Source organism: Aotus nancymaae, unplaced genomic scaffold (assembly GCF_030222135.1).
Source record: "Aotus nancymaae isolate 86718 unplaced genomic scaffold, 86718_ANA_hifiasm-v0.15.2.pri h1tg000064l_1, whole genome shotgun sequence".
Taxonomy (NCBI): domain Eukaryota; kingdom Metazoa; phylum Chordata; class Mammalia; order Primates; family Aotidae; genus Aotus; species Aotus nancymaae.
In genome coordinates this window covers 29712251-29725312 of record NW_026988479.1, presented here as the reverse complement: position 1 = coordinate 29725312, position 13062 = coordinate 29712251, and the positions used below count along the sequence as shown (strand labels likewise).

Sequence of the window (13062 nt, the reverse complement as noted above, 5' to 3'; positions counted from 1 at the left end):
ATTATAGGCATGTGCCACCACACCTGGCTAATTTTGTATTTTTAGTAGAGAAGGGTTTCTCCATGTTGGCTAGGCTGGTCTCAAACTCCCGACCTCAGGTGATCTGCCTGCCTCCACCTCCCAAAGTGCTGGAATTGCAGGCATGAGCCACTGCACGCGGCTGGACTAGTATTTTCTTTACCCTATAGGACCACTGTGAGGATTACATGAGACATACCAAGGGCTCTGCACAAAGCTTGGCACACAGTAAGGGCTCGAAAAGCATTTCCCATTATCATTTTTCATTCATAGATTCCTAAGAGTAAGTTTACTAATGAACCATGTACTCTAGCAATAGTAGAGTCTTCATTCTTTCAATGAGCATTTGTTTCGGTTTTGTTGTTATTGAAGTTGTTGTTTTTGAGACAGAGTCTCTCTCTGTCACCCTGGCTGGAATGTAGTGGCAAAATTTCAGCTCACTGCAGCCTTAGCCTCCCAGGCTCAAGCAATTCTCCCACCTCAGCCTCCCGAGTAGCTGGGACTACAGGCACATGCCACCATGCCCGGCTAATTTTTTACTTTGCTGTAGAGAAGGTGTTTCTCCATGTTACCCAGGCTGGTCTCAAACTCCTGGTCTCAAGCAATCTGCCTGCCTTGGCCTCCCAAAGTGCTAGGATTATAGGTGTAAGTTACCGTGCCCAGCCTCAATGAGCTTTTATTGAATATTTATTATGTACTAGACACTCTGAGAGAAATATAGTTGATCTAAACCTAGCTCCTATCCCTAGGAACCCATAATCTGTCATCTGAATGGCAAGACCCACTTGCAGACATCACCTCCATATATTATGAATCTGTGTATGGAAGTGATGTATGCCAGCAATATTTGTAATTTTTTTCTTTTTTTGAGATAGAGTTTTATTCTGTGGCCCAGGCCAGAGTACAGTGACATGATCTTGGCTCACTACAACCTCCGCCTCCCGGGTTCAAGAGATTCTCCTGTGTCAGCCTCCTGAGTAGCTGGGATTACAGGCATGTGCCCCAACGCCCAGCTAATTTTTGTAATTTTAGTAGAGATGGGGTTTCACCATGATGGTCAAGCTACTCTTGAACTCCTTACCTCAGGTGATCCACCCGCCTCGGCCTCCCAAAGTGCTAGGATTACAGGCATGAGCTACCACATGTGGCCATATTGTGATATTAATGAAGGCCCTAAAATTGCTGAGAGCACTGGAGAAGAAGTGTTTTAAAAAAACTTTTTATTTTGGGCCGGATGCAGTGGCTACTAGTGAAATTACCCCACTGTCTAAAGCCTGGTAGGCTAGGTGTAGTCAGTCATTCATGCCTGTAATCTCAGTGCTTTGGAAGTCAAAATGGGAGGGTGGCTTGAAGCTAGGAGTTCAAGGCCAGCCTGGGCAATGTAGTGAGCTGTCATCTCTACTAAAAATTAAAAAACAAATTGCCAGGTATGATGTCTTACACTTATAATCCCAGCTGTAGGGAGGCTGAGGAGGAAAGATGGCTTGAGTCTCGGAGTTTGAGCTTGCAGTGAGCTAGGTTCACACTACTGCACTTCAGCCTGGGCAACAGAGTGAAACCCTGTCTCAAAATAAATAAATAAATACAATACAATACAATATAAATAAAAATGTGGGTCAGGCACAGTGGCTCATGCCTGTAATCCCAGCGCTTTGAGAGGCAGAGGTGGGTGGATCAGCTGAGGTCAGGACTTAGAGACCAGCCTGACCAATATGGAGAAACCCCATTTCTACTAAAAATACAGAATTATCTGTGTGTGGTGGCAAATGCCTGCAATCCCAGCTACTCGGGAGGCTGAGGCACGAGAACTGCTTAAACCTGGGAGGCAGAGGTCGTGCCATTGCACTCCAGCCTGGGCAACAATAATGAAACTCTGTCTCAAAAGAAAAAACAAATACATAAAATAAAAAATAAAAACATGGTCCTTATATATTTTTATAGTAATAAATCAAGATACATTTGAGAATCACATCTTATATTTGGCTGTTAGACTATTACGTCTCTTTAAATCTACAACCTCCTCCCCATTACTTTTGATTTTACAACATTGGCTTTTAAGAGATTACGGCAGTTGTTTTATAAACTGTTTCACATTCTGGCTTTGTCTGATTGCTTCTTTGTGTGTTGTTTAACGTGTTCCTCTCTCCCCTGAAGTTCTTGTAACTGAAGCTAGTTCTTACAGGCCTCATTAGATTCAGGCTCAGTATTTTTTGCAGGAGCCAAAATAGGTGGAACTACGTAGTCTACTCCATCCTATTAGGGGTGAGAAAAGAACTTTCATCTAAGCACTTCAAGTCCTTTTAAATTAATAAATGAGACAGCAATCAAGTCCTACTTCCACTTTAAGCTATGTATTCATCTCTTTTTTTCTTTTCTTGCTCTGTTGCCCAGGCTGGAGTGCAGTGGTACAATATCCACTCACCACAACCTCTGCCTCCTGTGTTCAAGCAATTCACCTGCCTCAGTCTCCCAAATAGCTGGGACTATAGGCGTGCCTCATCATGTCCAGCAGATTTTTGTTATTTTTAGTAGAGAAGGGGTTTCACTATGTTGGCCAGGCTGGTCTCAAACTCCTGACCTCACACCCACCTCGGCCTCCCAAAGTGCTGGAATTACAGGCATGAGCCACTGTGCCTGGACTAGTAAGTTGTTTTAAGAGAGCCGGTAGATCACCTGAGGTCGGGAGTTTGAGACCAGCCTGATTAATATAGAGAAACCCAGTCTCTACTAAAAATACAAAATTAGCTGGTCATGGTGGTGCATGCCTGTAATCCCAGCTACTCGGGAGGCTGAGGCAGGAGAATCACTTGAACCCAGGAGGCGGAGGTTGCAGCGAGCCGAGATCATGCCACTGCACTCCAGCCTGGGCAATAAGAGTGAAATTTCATCTCAAAAAAAGAAAAAAAATTAGCTGGTCATGGTGGTGCATGCCTGTAATCCCAGCTACTTGGGAGGCTGAGGCAGAAGAATAGCTTGAACCCAGGAGGCGGAGGTTGCAGTGAGAGCCAAGATCGCACCACTGCACTCCAGCCTGGCGACAGAGTAAGACTCCCTCTCAAAAAACAAAAACAAAAACAAAAACAACTTGTTATTGCCACTGCTTGCAGTAGTTATAAATATTCTGAATAATGCTATACCAGACACTATAATCCACACCCTATAGCTTAACAATTTATGGCCAATCATGAATCAATGTTATTCCTTTAAACCAATGAGAATTCCTGACATACAACTCTGTAACAGCCCTCTCCCTATTCTTTTTTGACTTTAGAAACTTGCTTGTGAGCTTGGGCAACATGGTGAAACCCGTCTCTACAATGAAATAAAAAATTAGCAGGGTGTGGTGGCTCGTGCCTGTGGTCCCAGCTACTTAGGAGACTAAGGTGGGAGGGTTGCTTGAGCCCAACAGTTCAAGGCTGCAGTGAACCAAGATCGTGCCACTGCACTCCAGCCTCGGCAACAGAGTGAGATTCTGTCTCAAAACAAAATGAAACAAAGAAACCTGCTTGTGACTGGTCACAGTGGCTCACACCTGTAATCCCAGCACTTTGGAAGGCTGAGGCAGGAGGATCCCTTGAGCCCAGGAGTTCAAGAACAGCCTGGGCAACATAGTGAGACTTTGTCTCTATAAAATAATTTAAAAATAAAATTAGCTGGTTATGGTGGTGTGTGCCTGTAGTCCCTAGCTACTAGGGAGGCTGAGGTGGGAGGAAATATATATATATATGTTTTAAAACCTGCTTGTATGTAACAAAGGCCAAATGGCGCTCATATCTAAGGTTACTTGGGTCTGAGTCTTCTCAGCAGCTGTCCTCACTTTGACTCAAGTAAACTCTTTAAATTATATTTCGTGCCCCCAACTTCCTTTGAAGTTGGCAGGAGGCACTGGATGCTAGCTGTCCCACCGTGTGTGATGCTAAGTGTGGTCCCCGGGTGATGATAGAGGAGGAAGAACTCTTTACCCTGTTGGCAGGAAGGATAGAAGTCTTCACAGGCAATGGCCTTTGAATTGGGCTTTAAAGGGTGTGTAAGAATCTACTGGGTGGGGAAGGGAAGAGGAAGGGCTTTCCAGGTATGCGTGGACACACAATGTAGGGAAAGACAATGACAAGCTTGAGGAAGTAGGAGGTGGTAGCCAAATGTGGGTTGAGAATTGTAATAACAAGCAGTTAGGGTGAGCTGACTGTTCCAGGAACTATGCTAAGTGACTCAATCTTCAGCCTGTCCTGGGGAATGGGTGCTGCCACCCCCATTTTAAGGATGTGGAAATCAAGGTTTAGCGATAAGCAGTAACTGGTCTAAAGTCACATAGCTAGGAACCGGCAGACTCCTGAACCTCTGATTTTAAAATCTCTAAACACCGTCACGCCTGTAATCCCAGCACTTTGGGAGGCGGAGGTGGAGGCAGGCAGATCACCAGGTCAAGTGATCAAGACCATCCTGGCCAACATGGTGAAACCTCATCTCTACTAAAAATACAAAAATTTTGGGCCTGGAGGCGCATGCCTGTAGTCCCAGCTGCTTGGGAGGCTGAGGCAGGAGAATCGCTTGAACCTGGGAGGCGGAGGTTGCAGTGAGCCATAGTACCACTGCACTCCAGCCTGGCAACAGAGCAAGACTCAGTCTCAAAAAAAAAAATGAATAAAAATAAAAAAATAAAATAAAAAGCTCTAAACACTTCCTTAAGTTGAGGAAGGAACATGGAGCTGGGGAATGGTGTTGGGAGCAGATGGAAACAGGCCTTCTCCACCATTCTCAGGGATCTCAGTGTTATTCCAGGGTGCAAGGGAGCCAGCGAAGGTGTCCTTCGAAAGGGGCGAGCGGGGCTGGGCGTGGTGACTCACGCCTGTATTCCCAGCACTTTGGGAGGCCGAGGTGGGCGGACTGCTTGAGGTCCGAGATGTTCAAGACCAGCCTGGCCTACGAATAGTGAAAACCCGACTTTGCTAAAAATACAAAAATTAGCCGGGCGTGGTGGGCATGCCTGTAGTCTCAGCTACTAAGGAGGCTAAGGCACGAGAATCGCTTGGGCCCGGGAGGAGGAGGTTGCAGTGAGCCAAGATCGCGCCACTGCACTCCAGCCTGGGCGGTAGAGACTGCCTCAAAAAAAAAAAAAAAAAAAAAAGAACGACAAGGGCAAGCAGGACTGTGCGTGACAACACTCACCTGGGGGCGACAACACTCACCCGGGGGCGGTGGAGGAACCGAGGGCTGCCGGGGGGTGCTATCAGATTGGAGGATGGCCATTCACGTGAGCTGCCCCAGGGAACAGGGAAGAGGGTGGAAAGCCAGAGCCTCCCGGACATTCTGAGGACCTTCACGCCCAAGGGCAGTGGGGCGGGGCTCGTCTCCGCGGGATCCCGAGCCTTTTCAACGCTGAGCGCGCCGGGCGGGGACAGAGCGGCCCGGCACCCCGCGGCTTCCAGCCTCCCAGCACCCCGAAAGCCCGGCGGCCAGGCGGCCAGATCGCAGGGGGATGTGAGCTGCAGAGACGGAGGAAAGGGCCAGCTTTAATCTCTGCGGCCCAGAGAGGGGAAGAGACTAGCCCAAGGTCACACAGTCGGATTGTGGCGGGGGCAGGACTAGAACTCGGGCCGTATCTCTTGATTGCAAGTCTGCTTCTTTTCTTGATGGAATTTATTTGAGAATCAAAGAGGAATCAAGATACTGTGGCTAAGGACTGGCGGCTGGGATGCTGGATACTCCGGGGAATCCGTTTTTTTAATATCTTATTTTCCCGCTTTGGGAATCCTAAAGGATGGGACGGCGGTGGAAACAGGCTCCAGGCACCCTGCCCCGCCAGGCTGTTGTCACACAGCACCCCCGCCCGCGTCATTCCAGCGAGGCCTGCGAGTCCTCCCCACGCCACCATCGTGCCTGGGAGTCCCTGCTCTCCGTGGCTGCAGGAACAAAGCCTCCGCCTGCTATTCAGTCTTCACCCAAGCAGGGAGAGTGTGTGGAGGCAGTGGCGGGTCCCGCTCTGGGGCCAGGCGGCCCAAGTTCAAGTCTCTGACCTGATACTCACTAGCTGTGCGATACTGAGCCGTCACTTTCCCTCTCTGTACTTCTGTTTCTTCATTTTAAATTGGTGAAAAGAACAGTGCTTCATACAGTTGGGTGGGAGGATTAACAAACACAAGGAGTATCAAAGCCTTAGTAAGGGGCTTGCCCCACGACAAAGGCCAGTTGGGTGCTTAATTACCCATAAATTTGACAAACCTTTTCCGGATCCTACATGAAGCCTGCTGCTTCCATGAAGTCCACCCAGATTAACTTCATTCAGTTTAAATCCTTCTTGATTCTCAGTACTTAAAGCATAAAGGCATTGTCTAACTGCAATGGGGTGGGGGGAGCAGGCTTGTGTGTGTGCCCTTCCCTACACCACTAACCTAGATTCAGAAGGCCTGAGGTTTGTAGTCCTCCCCTCCAAGGGCTGCTAGCTACTTGATTTTGAGTAAATCACTTCATTTTTTTTTTTTTTAATTGTTTTGAGACAGTCTCGATCTGTTGCCAGGCTGGAGTGCAATGGCGTGATCTCGGTTCACTGCAACCTCTGCCTCCCGGGTTCAAGCAATTTTCCTGCCTTGGCCTCCCCCAGTAGCTGGGATTACAGGCGCTCGCCACCATACTTAGCTAATTTTTTTGTATTTTTAGTAGAGACGGGGTTTCACCATGTTGGCCAGGATGGTCTAGATCTGCTGACCTCATGATCTGCCCGCCTCGACCTCCCAAAGTCCTGGGATTACAGGTGTGAGCCACCATACCCAGCCAATTTTTATTTTTATTTTTTCGGAAACAGAGTCTGGCTCTGTAGTCCAGCCTGGAGTGCAATAGCGAGATCTAGGCTCACTGCAACATCCGCCTCCCGGGTTCAAGGGCTTCTCCTGCCTCAGCCTCCTCCCAAGTGGCCAGGATTACAGACTCACACCATCATGCCCAGCTAATTGTTTTGTGTTTTTAGTAGAGCCGAGGTTTCACCATGTTGGCCAGGCTGGTCTCAAACTCTTGACCTCAGGTGATCCACCCAACTTGGCCTCCCAAAGTGCTAGGATTACGGGTGTGAGCCACCGCGCCCAGTACAAAATGTTTTTTCAAAGCGGAGTTAATAACTTGGAAAAATGATATCAATATATGGTATTTATTTTTCTTCTCTGAATTTAATTTTTATGTAAAAATTTTATTTTACGTATTTATATATTTTTTGAGATGGAGTCTCCTCCTGCCGCCCAGGCTGGAGTGCAGGGGCTTGGTCTTGGCTCACTGCAACCTCCACCTCATGTGTTCAAGTGATTCTCCTCCTCAGCCTCCCGAGTAGCTAGGATTACTGGCATCCACCACCACACCTGGCTAATTTTTGTATTTTTAGTAGAGACAGTCTTTTGCTATGTTGGCCAGGCTGGTTTTGAACTCTTGGCCTCAGATGATCTGCCCATCTTGGCCTCTCAAAGTGCTAGGATTACAGGCTTGACCCACCTCTCACAGCCCATCCAGCTAATTTTTCTTTTTTTTCTTTTTAGATGACATGAAAATTTTTACTTTCAAAAAGAATGTGTTTTTTATTTTTATTTATATATTTTTTTATCCCCAGAACCTGAAGTGCAAAAAAAGAATGTATTTTTACATAAATCTGCAACAGAACTCAAATGTAGAAAAAATAAGCTATATTCAGGGATACAGTGCTCAGCACACCACACCCCCTCCCCAGAGTGGGCCGACACCCTGGTTTTACCATATTGGCAAGTCTGGTCTCTACCTTCTGACCTCATGAGCCACCCACCTCGGCCTCCCAAAGTGTTGGGACTACAGGTGTGAGCCACGACGCCTGGCCCTAGCCTTTCAAAGCTCTGGAATTACAGGCATAAGTGCCCAGCCTCCCAACTTTGTTTTAAAAAAGTATAAATACACTTAAAAAAAGTAAACATAAGGAAATCCACCAACATGTTAACAGTGTTACACCTGGGTGGGAGGATTACTATTGATTATGTTCATCTTAATTTTTCTATATTCTCCAATTTTTTTCAAATGATGTGTTATTTTTATACATAGAAGAAAACTACAATTATTGTAACGGAAATATTGAAGAATATATCTGAAAATATTTAAGGCGAAACAAAGGCAAGTTAGCTATTACCTATGTTTCAGTAATCAGAAACCTTTGAGATTAAAATTTAGCTTTTTGGGAGTTACACTTATTATTATTATTGTCTTTTTGTTTTTTTTTTCCTTTTTGTGGAGAACGGGGTCTTGCTATATTGCCCAGGCAGGTCTCGAACTCCTGGGCTCAAGCTATCCTCCCGCCTCTGCCTCCCTAAAAGCCAGGATTACAGGCATGAGCCACTGTGCCCGGCCTAAAATTTAGCCTTTTGGAAGCACCGTCCATCTTCCCCCAAACCTACCCCTGCCTCTTAGCAAGACCACAGCACCAAGCCTAGACTGATGAGTCGGTCCATTGTTTCTCTCTATGAAAGCCTCATGCAGAGCTCTCTGCTTCCTTGGTTTCACCGGCCTTCTTGGCATGACTTCTTTTGAAGTCAGGGATGGTTCTCCCAAGGGTACCTTGGACAGTGCTCCACGGGACTGGAGAAGACCCCTGAAATCCCTGCAGAGTTACCAGGCTACTTAATTAACTGGCATTTAAGGGTCTGTAGGCTCTGAATCAATCTTCCTTACAACTCCCATGTGTGTCAATCGAACGGTCTGTCTGCCATCTCCAAAGCCAGAAAGGGGCAGTAATGAATGAAGAGAGCTGCGTGTGATGTAATTGGGAAAGGTGAGGACTGTGGCAAACTGGAGTAAGCCCACACCTTCAAAACGAACGGCCACTTCTCAGTGCCAGTCTATTGCAATCTGGTGGGTTCTTTCAATTTTTCAAGAGAATTGGAAAATCTGATCTTTATATGTAATCTGATTTTTAAATAAATATTGGCAGGTAATTCACAAAACACATTTGTCCACTCTGCTGATCACAATTTGTGACTTGTCTTAGGAACACATGGAACTTTTTTCCCTCTGCACCTTCGCTTTTGCTATTCCCCAATGCCAAGAACACTCCCCCACTCATCTGAGACTAATGAACTCCATCTGTTCTGTCAGACCCAGCCAAAACACCACCTCTTCCTGAGCATCCCCGCAGCCAGAAGTGACATCGCCCTCCTTGGGGCTGCACCACACATTTAGCTCTGTGCCTGTCTCACTCTATGCTACAGTTGTTTCAGGAAGAGTCCCAGCTCTCCTGGTAGAGAATAAGCTCCCGAAATAATTCAGAAAACATTTGTGGAGCACCTGCTATGGTGCAGAAACCATGCTAAGCACTAGTGATACAGCCTAGAATAAGATGGACATGGTCTTTGCCTTGATGGAATACAGTCTAGTGTAGGGGGCAAGTTTTAAATAAATAATTCCCAAGATACCTAATTCCAATTGTGATGAGGTGTATGGGGTTAAGAAAGTTTATAAAAGAGACTTAATACAGGCACAGGAGGATTAAGCAAATCACGAGGTAGCTTGGGGAAGCATTAACAGTAGGGCTGCCACATAAGGTTGTACAGTTTATATGCACAAAGCCTGGCAACATAGCAAGACCCTGTCTCTAAAATTAAAAAAAAAAAAAAAAGATGTAGAGTTGAGGTCTCGCTATGTTGCCCAGCCTGATCTCAAACTCCTAGCCTCCAGTGTTTCTCCCACCTTGGCCTCCCAAAGTGTTGGGATTACAGGCGTGAGCCACTGTGCCCAACTCCTTTTTCTAATCTGCACAAAGGCACTGTATAGACTAGCAGAGGCAGCGTTTAGTTCACCCCTACCCAAAGCTGTTCTAAATAACCTTAGAATCTAAGTAGAAACGGTGACTTCCCCATGTACATGCAGTCCAAAGAGATGTTCCTTGCTCCCCACTTTCTATGCTAACCCTTAGACCTCTGGGATCAGGGAAGGTACCCACAAGGAAGTGACACAGGAGCTGAGACTGAAGGATAAGAAGGGGCCAGTCAGCTTGGAGTAGGAGGAACAGCATGTGCAAGGCCTCTGAGGGGAGAAGGTACCATGGCCAAAGGTGGCCATTGTAGTAGAAGCATGGACAGTGATGGGAGAGCATTAAGGGGTAGGCTGGGCAGTGACCACCCTGCACGGCCCAGAAGACCACATTACGGAGTGCAATTCTTATCCTGAAATTATCCCTTCCATATCCCACTCCGTAACCACATCACTTCTGGGTCTTACTGCCCATGAGAGAGTGCACAGTGGTAGAAACTACATTTACAGAGGGCCTGCCACGAGGCACAGACTGTGCTGGGGCCACACATTCATTCTGCCTTTTTTATTCTCCTGAAGTAACTATTCTTTGATTTCCACGGAACAGATGAAAAAATGGAGGCACAGAAAAGATAAGCAGCCTGCCTGAGGTTAGCTGACTGTTAAGGGGTAGGCTGGGATCCACTCGCAGGTCTGTGGGACTTCAAGCCCCTTCTCTTGACTGTCATGTAGCAATGATATCTATGAATAGACCAGAAGCGCAAGGAGTCTACAGCCTTGCCACTCAGAGGCAGCAGGGGTCTAAAGGCCTGCAATACTGCTATCACCTGGAAGTTTGTCAGAAATGCAGGATCTTGGGTTCCATCCAGCCCTGCTGAATCAGAATCCACACTTTAATTTTTTTTTTTTTTTTTTGAGACAGAGTCTCACTCTGTCACCAGGCTGGAGTAAAGTGGTGCGATCTTGGTTCACTGCAACCTCTGCCTCCCAGGTTCAAGTGATTCTCCTGCCTCAGCCTCCAGAGTAGCTGGCACTACAGGCACGTACCACCATTCCCAGCTAATTTTTGTATTTTTAGTAAAGTCAGGGTTTCACCATGTTGGCCAGGATGGTCTCGATCTCTTGACCTTGTGATTCACCCACCTTGGTCTCCCAAAGTGTTAGAATTACCGGCGTGAGCCACTGTGCCTGGCTAAAATTTTTTTAAATCTTTTTTTGTGTGTGTATGACAGGTCTCACTGCGTTGCCCAGGCTAATGCATAGTAGCGCGAACACAGCTCCCTATAGTCCCCACCTCCTGGGCTCAAGGGATCTTCCTGCCTCAGCCTCCCAAGTAGCTGACACACGCCTCCTTGCCCAACTAATTTTTAAATTTTTCGTAGAGACGGGGATCTCACCACGTTGCCCAGGCTGGTCTCAAATTCCTGAGCTCAAGCAATCCTGCTGCCTCAGCCTCCCAAAATGCTGGGATTACAGGTGTGAGCCACCATGCCCAGCCAGAATCTAAACTTTACAGGAATCATGTACACATTAGGAGCTGAGAAGCACCTAACTAGAGAATAAGCCAAGTGGCATACTGCCTTTGCAGCCCTTATGCAACAGCGTCTCATATGCCAGGTTTCCAATGACCCGAAAACAACTTATTATAACCAAATATACCAGATTGGCCAACTGTTCCATCCATTTATCCACCCTAGTTTTGTCATGTATTGCCACTCCAAGGGAAAAACTGTGAGAAGCTACCATCAACTCCAACGAGGAGCTGCTGTACACTCCAAATCATCTTCCATTTGGGGGTCTACTCTGATCCCCAGATCATTTTCTGGAACCCACTTTTTACAAAATAATTCCCTATCTTAGCCTGCATACCAAAGGAGGCAGAATGGTTTGGCAGAAAAGATTAGTGGGTGAGGAAATGCAGGGTTCCCCTTCAGCTTTAAGGCCACATGTGACTTTGGGAAAATGGCCTACCCTCACTTCCCCATCCCCATGTAAAATATGAATGGGATGGACTAGACTAGGAATCACTGTATATGAGGCCTGGCAGGAAACATAAAGGAAGTTCAATGGCCTAGGTGAAACAGTAGGGAGTGGTGGAGACTGTGGCAAACTAGAAGGTGCAATGCCCAGACTACGAAAAGGTATCCCCACTCAGAAATACGCTAGTGTCATGGGTAATGCGTTGCCATATATTCTAATTTTTTAAGTTGGGAATCTGATTTTCCCCCAAGAAATGAGTGATGTTTAAGTATTGGCAACTACGAATAGTTGAAACTTCAGAACAGACAAACACAACACCGTGTGAGCCAAATAAAGATCGGGCGCAGGCCAGATCTGTCCGTGGGCCGCCAGTTTGCGATGCCTAGCCCGGATGCCACCCTAATTAATGTTATGTATTAGTTTGCCTGTGCGGCTCTTTCCGAATGCTGCAAAGCGGCAGCTGTAGGATGGGGGTTGAGGGGTAAGATCTGTGCCTTTCCAGGGCCCGTCGCCCGTCCCCACCGCGGCCCTGACCCCCTTCGGTGACCCCTCCCCAGGCCTCTCCGGGAAAGGGCCCTGACGGTGGTGCCAGGTCGCACGGCGTCGCTAGCTTCACACCCTCCCTACCTGCTCGCCCGCTCTCCCTGCACGGCCGGCAGCGCCGCAGCGATGACTCAGCCTCTGGCGGCGAAGCTGGAGGGAGGCGGAGAGGGCGAGGGGGAGGACGAGGACGGGCAGGGCGGGGTAAAAGGAGGCGGGTGGAGTGCAGGGAGGAGGGGAGAAAGAAAGAGGAAAGGGAGCGAGAAGTGGGATTGGGGAGAAGAAAGAGGAAAGGGGGTGGGAAGAGGAGAGGCGGATGGGGGAGGGGGCAGTTCAAGCCCCAGCTCCCGCCTTCTCCCGCTGCCCGCTGAGGTTGGGCTGGGCTGTGGGAGGCCAGTGGGGGAACAGCGGAGAGGGTACGGCTGGGGCGGAGAAAGGAGGGTGGCGTGCTGCCCCCTCCCTCCTCCCCTCCCCCACCTCGAGAGTCCCGTGGGTACACGTGGTTCATTGCCACACCCACGGACCCACCCCTGCCTCTGTGGGATGGGAGGGGCGGGGGAGGGCGCCCCGGAATGCGGCTTCGGACTCTGAACCTTTAGTGAGCGCCTTCCAGCGGAGGCCTGGGGGACTAGGTAGTCAAAAACGGACAGAGGGGCGGGCCCGGTGGCTCAGGCCTGTAATCCCAGCACTTTGGGAGTCCGAGGCTGGCGGATCACCTGTGGTCAAGAGTTCAAGACCAGTCCGGCCAACGTGAGAAAACCTGGTCTCTACTAAAAA

The 13062-nt window shown here is 48.0% G+C and overlaps 1 protein-coding gene across 1 annotated transcript in view; it reads right to left on the bottom strand.

Moving 5' to 3' along the window:
* LARP1 (La ribonucleoprotein 1, translational regulator) overlaps positions 1 to 12394 on the bottom strand; it is a 135399-nt gene extending 123005 nt beyond the window's left edge. Inside the window, exon 1 of the mRNA XM_012449938.3 lies at positions 12373 to 12394. The gene's annotated coding sequence lies outside the window, so the exon portion shown is untranslated. The remainder of the gene's footprint in view (positions 1 to 12372) is intronic.
* Positions 12395 to 13062: the final 668 nt, after the last annotated feature.